Here is an 8,321-nt window from a genome sequence, read left to right on the forward strand (position 1 = left end):
TGTATAGGTCATCTTAGGTTGTGCATCACGGCCAAGACGAAGAGAAAAAAAAGAAAAAAAAATGTTAATTTTTCTAATTAATACCATTGCATGCAATGAATTGATCGCTGCTGTTGTGGACACTGTGCCTTTTATAGGGACAAAATAATAGCAACAAAAGGAGAGGTAGACATGAAGAAAAAACTTATACCAACAAAGTTGATGGTCAAATTTATAGGGACTAGTCGGGTGTCCACCATCAGACGAGGGAGGAACACGGGACGAGGTAGACATGAAGAAAAAACTTATACCAACAAAGTTGAACGTCTTCTTAGTTTCGTAGTCCCTTCGTTTGGAATGGATGTATCTAGGTTTATTTTAGTTGTAGATACATTTATTTTTATTACTTTTACGACAAGTAATTCCAGACGAAGGGAGTATATTTGTATTGAACATGTTTATTAGGTTTTACATTTAGATTTATATATAATAGGTGAAGGAAGTTTAGGCTAGAATCGTTAAACGGGATATACAGAGAGCAATGAGCATGATCCACGTGACGTGAAGTGTATGTCGTTGGATTCGAAAAAATGAATGGACCAAATGGAAGGAGGGGATCGATCCATGAGAGCTCAACGCTGACCAATCAGAAGCATTCGTCGATGACGAAAACCTTCTATGGCTCGCGCGCTCTTGTTGGTCCGCGCCAGAAGGAAAATTCGTTTCGAACCGGCGCGTACAGGCCCGCCAAGACCACATGAAATTTTTCATGGTTTTGAACTATTGCAGCGGGCAGGCCCATCGGTGCCAATTAAAAATGATTTTTAAGATAACCAAACACCAACCAGTAGAGACGATAGGCCCTCCTTCCCGATTCCCAACCAACCCCGCCCCCAACCCCAACCCCAACCCCATCTCATCCCCATCCCCATCCCATCCCCATCCCCATCCAGCCGCCAATGACCACCTCCCTCTCCGACAACCGGCGAGCTCCACACTCCCAGACTCGTCGGCGACCTTCCGGCCTCCGCCTTCTACGCCACCCTTCTCTCCCTACACCCCAGATCGAATCCAGCAGCTCAGGACGAAACCCTAGCTCGATGCCATGGCCACACCAGCAGCAGTCCCTCCCTCCCTAGCCCGCGGCCATGGCGACCTAGCAGGCAAGAGGAACCTGAACCCTATCACCGGCCATGGCGAGCGTGGAAGGCACCATGGGAGAGGAGGCATGTGCTGCTGCTCAAGACCCTAAACCAGAAAGGAAGTAATAAGCTGCTCCGACCCATCTCATCCTCTCAGATTTCCTCAGATTTGGTACAAGAAAATGATCCAGCTCATTAGAGTAGTATTTTTCTGCGACGTTGCCTATTTTGTTGTTGAACTGGCCCTATTATTCTGTCAAATGAGTCTTTTTGTTTTTCCTTCTTTGAAATGAAGCATATTGCTTTCGAGTGCTAGACATCACGGAGCTGTTCTATTCTTTTGAATGACTTGTAAGAAGGAGCCAACCATTTGCCAGCTCTATTATAGTTGTTCAAAACGAAAAAAAAACAGGTTCTTGCCTACCTGAAAGATCTTTACAAAAAAATGATTTGTTATTCGCATGATCTCATCTGGTTTGGCGCCTCCCTACAATCTCACTAGAGTACGACTACTATTTTTCTCTGAAGTTGCCTATTTTGTGTATAGTGCTAGACATTATGAGCTGCTCTATTCTATTTTGTGTACATCTAGTTTGCCTCTATCAGTATTCTTTTTAAGAAGGCCGCGCATGTCTCTCCAAAATCTTCAACTTTCGGTCTCGTAATATTTCTGTAGGCTCTTCCTCACCTCACCTTTTCTCTCTCCCTGATCGAGCACCTTCGCCATGGGAGAGGAAGGTTGTTTCATCCGCCTGCTGTACTGCTGCTCTAGGGGACATGCACCTGCTTGTTGTGCTGCTGCTCTGTACGCCATGGACATCCCTCCTCTGGTTCTCCTCGCTCGTCAAGGTAGTAAGCTGCTCTAACCCATCTTCCCCTCTCAAATTCGGTACAAGAAAATGATTTTTGTAACTGGACATCAAAAGCAGAACCGGTGTGTGTTGTTGGTCAAGCAAGAAGAAAGAAAAAAGGCATCCGTTGCCTGCAAAACAAATCTGTGTGTGTGCTGCTCTCCTCCTCCTCTGTTTTTGCTTGTGTCAATTTGCTCCAACAGCTTGCGCGCGTGTGTGCATCCATTGGGAGAGAGAGAGGCTCTTGCCAACACCTCTACAATCTCACCGGAGTTCTATTTTTCTGTGATGTTGCCTATTTTGTTGTTGAAATTGACCGTATCCCTGTGTCAAATGGATATTTTTTCCTCCATTGAAATGAAGCATATTGCTTTTGAGTGCTCACATTGACATTACTGTGGAATAAAATGTTCATTATATGCTCTTCTGTTGAATAACGTGTAAAACAGGTCCAGCCATTTGCCAAGTCTATTATATTTGTTCTAAAAGAAAAGAAAAAAAAACAGGTTCTTGCCTATCTATAGTATATGTGTTTTCAAAAAAGCTGTATCTTTTTCTTCGAGAGAGATGCACTTCTGTATCAACATTCTTTTTAAAAAGTGACACATGTCTATCCAAAATTTTGAACTTCATGGCCTCGTATAATTTCTTGAGTTGGTGAAAGTAATTGCCGGATACTGAGAGTAACCACAACAGATAAATATGTCATCAAACCACCATGTTCTACCCCATTTTGGAGGAACAAGATTAAAGTCATACCAGCAGAATTAACTACATGAAAGGTCCATCCTTTTCAGGAAAAACCCACCGTGCAGCCCTACGAGCAAGTTCATGAGCAGAAGGATTGAGCTCAATCAATAAATTTGAATACTGGCTAGGCACACATCCACACGGAAACCAGTACTAGATCGAACAGTATTGACCATGGGTTCAGGTTGACAATGGTCATAAACCTCTCATCACTTTGGTATGTTGATTGACCTCTTTTTTGCACTGCATGTGCAGGTGCTAAACATTGGTACGTGTTGGTGGGGCTCGACAAGCTCACCCAGGGAGGGCACCCCCAAGCTGAACTCCATGGAGCCCCGCTCCAGCGTCTAGGACAGGTCTTTGTTACTGGATCCATTACTAGGACATGATTTCTTCTTTTCCTTCTCCATTTGAGATCAACATTCGTTATGTCCTTCTTGTGCAGCAGCAGCAGGATTCCATCGGTACACGAGATGACAAGGGGTTCATCGAGGTGTGTGGTGGTAGGCTCTTTCGTTGGACCCGCTGCCTGTTCGGCATCGGCTCCATAACAGTCATGGTTAGCTCCTCTCCTTCCCCTGCTCCCCTCTGGTTGCGCTCGGGTAGAACAAATACCTGCTTCATTTATATGATAGATGATAATATATGGAACATGTACGTATGGCTTCTTCAGTCTGAATTCGTGTATTTGACTCCTGCTTATATGTAAGAGCATCTATAGCAGACCTCGTATAAAGCCGATCCGCAAAAGTCGTTTGCAGTTCGCGGAAAAACCCTTTTGTGGACCGGCGTGTGCGGCAAAATATCCTTTTATGAGGGTCCATTTTACGGGGTCTGCTGGGCCGCCGCCCACGCTGGCCTGCGAAATCTATTATTTCCATTGCATTTTCAGGCATGAAAACACATTTAGTTGCTTCTTTATTTTCTTCAAAGGCATTGGATACATCATAATTCACCAAATTATTGCTAAAACAGCAAGACCAAAAAAAACAAGAACCACAATTAGACATTTTAGAAGATATCCAACTTCCATAACTGGTCCCACTAGTTGGATCAACATCTTCTCCATGCATTCATTGTTGATCCAGGGGTTCTTCATCTTGCATTCTTCATTCTTCGGCTTTGATTCTAAACAATTAGACGTTGATTCACCTCTAATATCTATTCTAATTGCACATGCAGGTGCATCGTTAGGTTCAATTATACTAAGGAGTGCACGAACATCTATTAAGTTTCTTTCTATCAATAGATCGATGTATTCTTCTTTCCAATACCAAAATTAGCATCTACCTTCCTACACAGATGAACACCTCAATAAGCTACCATAATTTAACCAAATAAGTTGACAAAGCAGAAGAGGAAGAAGGGCATACCCCGTCGTTTCTGCATTTGAAGAATACCCATCCGAGGTGCTGCCGTGTGTTGGATGTGAGCCGCAACACTGTTTCTAGGCAGTCATCGCACTCTATGAGTGGCATCGGCAAGCCGAGCCCAAGCGATGGCCGGAAGAGTCCTTGCCGGCAAACCGACGCCAGCAACTAGAGGATGGAACCAGTACCTGCATGCGGCGCTCGCGCTTTGCCGAGGCTGTGCGGGGTGCTCCCGACCAATCCATGGCTTTGGTTCAGCCAACGGTGGCTGGAAAAGCCAATCTGGTGGTCGCGACAAAACAACCACCGATTTGTAGCTTTCCGGTAAGCCGAGGCACGAGGGCGTGGTGGAGGCCGATCTTGGGACTGCGGCGGCCCACCGTCATGATCCGGACGGCTGGTACGGCCGGAATCGAAGGCGGCACCCGGCGGCGGTAGGTGGGGGAAAAGCGCGGGTGAAATGTCCCACCAACTAACCGCTTAGATATATACAGGGCACCGACGGGGTGGGCGGAAGAACCTGCATTTTCGCGGGTTAGGGTGGGCATTTTGTCGCGCCCCGCAAAAAAAAATTACGGGCCGGACGCGGTAGTGGGGTCTGGTCTAGCAGCATTTTCCGCCTTGACCTGTATTTTGGCGGTTATTTTGCGGGTTCGGCCCTTTTAGGGGGTCTGCTAGAGATACTCTAATAGTACTATGGTGACCATAGGTTGCCATGAGCCCATGACATGGTCATCTATCAAGACCTAAAATATTTGAGAGGTCAACCTGGAAGACTGAATTTGTGCATGTAGCAGCACTCTCCAGTCTCGCCAGCATCAAGTTAATTTTGCAAGTACGATTCCTCGTGCAATTCTGGCTAGACTTGGATCACCTGAAACGAAAAATTACTTGAAGAAATAAATAACGGTCTGCATACATCCGAGTAATCAACTAGTTAATTGTTTGTCGGGTCAACATGTGAGAAATAATTCCAAGGCATGTGGAGGACTTTGTTTCCATTTTTCAGTTAGCCGCATGGTTGATCTGGTTCATTTGCAGTAGTACACATACAAGTTGTCAAAACTAGCGCCTTTCCTGCTCCACTGCCAGTGATAGCAGCAGTAGTCTCACTTTAGATTGTTGGACGTGTGACACTAGCTGTACCCATGCTTGTGACGTTCAATACTTTAAATTTCAGTATCGGCCATTTCCTATTTTCGGATTGTTATCATAATACTTTGACATGGAAATAATGTTTTTTTTTCAATTTACAGAACCAACTAGCCTGTCCTTCCATTTGTGGTATTGATGGCCATGGACCACGGTTCTAGTAGTCGGCAAAGCACGTATCTACTAACTGCTCCTATCCAGGATGCGTGCAAAAGGTGTCACATCATCGCGTTCCTATTCTCATCCCCCCGGCAAAACATCATTGTACACAATGTTGATGCAACAATTGCAACTTGCAAGCTCTATACTAGTTTCAATGGAACCTGGGACTAGCATAGGCCCTGGGACTAGCCGGGGTCCAAACATATATTTTATATTCAAATACAGTTGGAGTGAATCATCATGTCTGTGTTGCTGGGTTAGTGTAGAATATAGCCCATTCTTTCTAAATTAGAGACTTGGTGGCTGGAGTAGGCACTATGTAAACTGGGCATCCTATCATTATTCGGATTCAGGAAAAACAGTATAGCTCAACATGTGAATATATGTCCAGTTCTTTTTGGTTTTCATGTAAATGGTGATAATTTGGAATATATCAAACCATAGCCTGTCCTTACACGATTACACACTTCCCATGTCCATTAGCCTGCTCATGTTTGTTACTACTTCCTAATATATATACATGTTGGTCTTTGTCAGTGTCATGAATTAAATTGTTACATTGTCAAGGTTCCCCTGGAGGTTGGGGCACACCGTGGATGGCTTAAACCCGCCCTTCTTCAGTTACATTCTAGATTGTGGTGCTGATCTCAGTCAGGAAAAGGAAGAGAACATTATTGTTCTTCATCTGTCCGTGAAGAAAGGTACTAGCAACTGCTACTACAACCTAGTACAAGAACTTCCTTTTATCACACTTGCTGCTGCTTTTTACTAGAATTGTCACATATGAGTTGCCATTTGTTATTTTCGTTTTGTTTTGGGGGCCTGCTATATTATAAATACCAAGTTATACCTGAGTTTTTGTCAAAGTATTACTTGAAAGTACAAATGAATTTTGAATGAGTGGAAAACTTAGTAGTAGGCTCATTTTATTAGTTTTCTTCAGTACGATCATGCCTTGTTTTCGTATCATTTTGTTTATGTTGGCAGAATTATTGCACATAATTATAGTTCACATATGATGTTGCATTCGGAAATCGATTTGAACTCATTGAGATGCTCAAGGAGTCACAAACACTCGTCTTGCAATGCAAGCACTTGTGCTGATGACCATCCATCCTTGGTACATTTAATTACATGGCAATTTCTAGGATTCTGGGTTGCGCTGATGGTCTCTAATGCAAGCACTTGTGCTTCTCGTGGTGATTATGGTAAAATAATTAGTGGATTTAGCCCTCAATTTTAGTCCTATGAGTTTTTGTCTTTTGCCGGGTATTGTGTTGCATGCGCTGGAGTGTTTCCCTTGTCGACGTGCTGGGTAATGTGTGTGCTGGTTGCAGTTGGTCCTTGGTTGATCTCCATGCCAGTGGTTGGAATGTTTTGGCTGTGTGATATGTGTGATGGTTTACCAGGCTTTGTTATAAAGAAGCCCCTTATGGCATGTCCTCTAAAACACTATAACTCTGATTCGTCTACTAGTGATGACATGGTTGTTTGATTCCTAGGGTTGTTATCAAATTCTGGCATGTTCTGTCCTATGTACCCTAACAGTGCATTCCTGATATCAATCGTTCCTATGATCATGTACAGTTCATTTGGTCATTTTCACTGTTGCTTGATCATCTATTGTTGCTCGATTGTCTAAATCTTCTTGATTTGGAAAGCTAGACATGCTATTTCCTAACTGCTAGCTCCATAACAGAACATGTATTTCTTTTCACTCATTCATGACTCTCATTTTAATGGGTTTTGTCAATGAAACAATGCAAGATAGGAGTGGGATCACTGAATTGTTTTACATAGATTAGATGACCGGCCGATTGCTATTTTGTTGTGTGCATGTTTACTGGACACATACATTACACTTTTTTTAGCTTGCTCATTATAGACTGGACATTGGTCATGTGGAAGGACTAGCAGACGGATGGCTGCTTGCCCATCCTAGCAAACATGGTGAGCTTCCCCCCTCCTCCACATCTGCATAGCACGCACAGTTTGTATGTTTTGGTTTTCTCGCGTGATTTGAGAACAAAGGCGCAAGCATGGTTCAAAGTAGACTACTCTCCTCTGCTGGTATGGTCACTCGGTTCTGAACTTTAAATTGTATATAATCTTAAAGTGGAGTAATCCCCTGTATCAAATCTGACTTCACCATGATTTGAGTGGAATAATAAGAAGAATATGCATAGCTTCTTGTTGTTAGTTTGTTTGGCATAAAAATTAACATGCGGTGACAATTCTTTTGTTAGTTTTGCATAGATGAAGTGCTGCTAGCTCTGAAAGGCAATAGAAGATGATCCTCCGCATTTATTCAAGCCTAGCTTTGGTGGCCGGGTCAGTGCGGGAGGAGAAAGGTTTCCGGACTCAAGGAAGAGGCGTCGTGAAAAGAAACTAGGTTGTAATCCACAAGGCGGGACATGGGACCTGGATGGAGTTGCCCTTGGCAATGGATGGTTTGTTGGTGTGTGTAATAGGCTGGCTGTTGTGTTACGCCTTTGTGTATGGTGGCCGGCTATAGTTAAGAGCTGGTGGATGGCAGAGTTGTTGTAGCGGCACACAATACATTGCTTTCCCTCTTATGTGAAATACAAAATGGTTGTCCTAGTTCCCTTCCATTTTCTTTCAACCCGTTATGCTGCCAAAATTTCGAGAAAAGTTCTGTCCGACTTGTTAAAATTTTGTCCTTGTTTGTAGCAAAACTAAAACTTGAGGGTAGTTTCTGCAAAAAAATTATCCTTGTTTCTAACAAAACTAAAACTTGATGGTGCTCGCTGCAAAACTTCATGCACATGGCAAAATTGTTGCGATTCATCTTGAGGACGGGCAAATCACCTAGTGAGACCTTGTTGATATCAGACAGTGGGATGTTTCTTATGTCATCACTTTCTTCGACGGATTGCCTCGGATTATTCTAACAA

General features: G+C 43.5%; 1 long non-coding RNA gene across 5 annotated transcripts; it reads left to right on the forward strand.

Annotated features, from left to right (window-relative positions):
* The first annotated feature begins 988 nt into the window (after positions 1-988).
* On the forward strand, positions 989-8,007 carry LOC123419034. Of its 5 annotated transcripts, none has more exons than XR_006618155.1 (5): positions 989-1,243; positions 1,798-3,281; positions 5,349-5,459; positions 5,974-6,107; positions 7,653-8,007. It is a non-coding gene; the product is annotated as an uncharacterized LOC123419034 (long non-coding RNA). The 5 variants fall into 5 exon arrangements; XR_006618152.1 differs by lacking the exon at positions 989-1,243 and having other exon boundaries at positions 1,588-3,078; positions 3,168-3,281; XR_006618153.1 differs by lacking the exon at positions 989-1,243 and having other exon boundaries at positions 1,588-3,078; positions 3,171-3,281.
* Positions 8,008-8,321: the final 314 nt, after the last annotated feature.

Source organism: Hordeum vulgare, unplaced genomic scaffold, assembly GCF_904849725.1.
Source record: "Hordeum vulgare subsp. vulgare unplaced genomic scaffold, MorexV3_pseudomolecules_assembly, whole genome shotgun sequence".
In the NCBI taxonomy this organism is placed as follows: Eukaryota; Viridiplantae; Streptophyta; class Magnoliopsida; order Poales; family Poaceae; genus Hordeum; species Hordeum vulgare.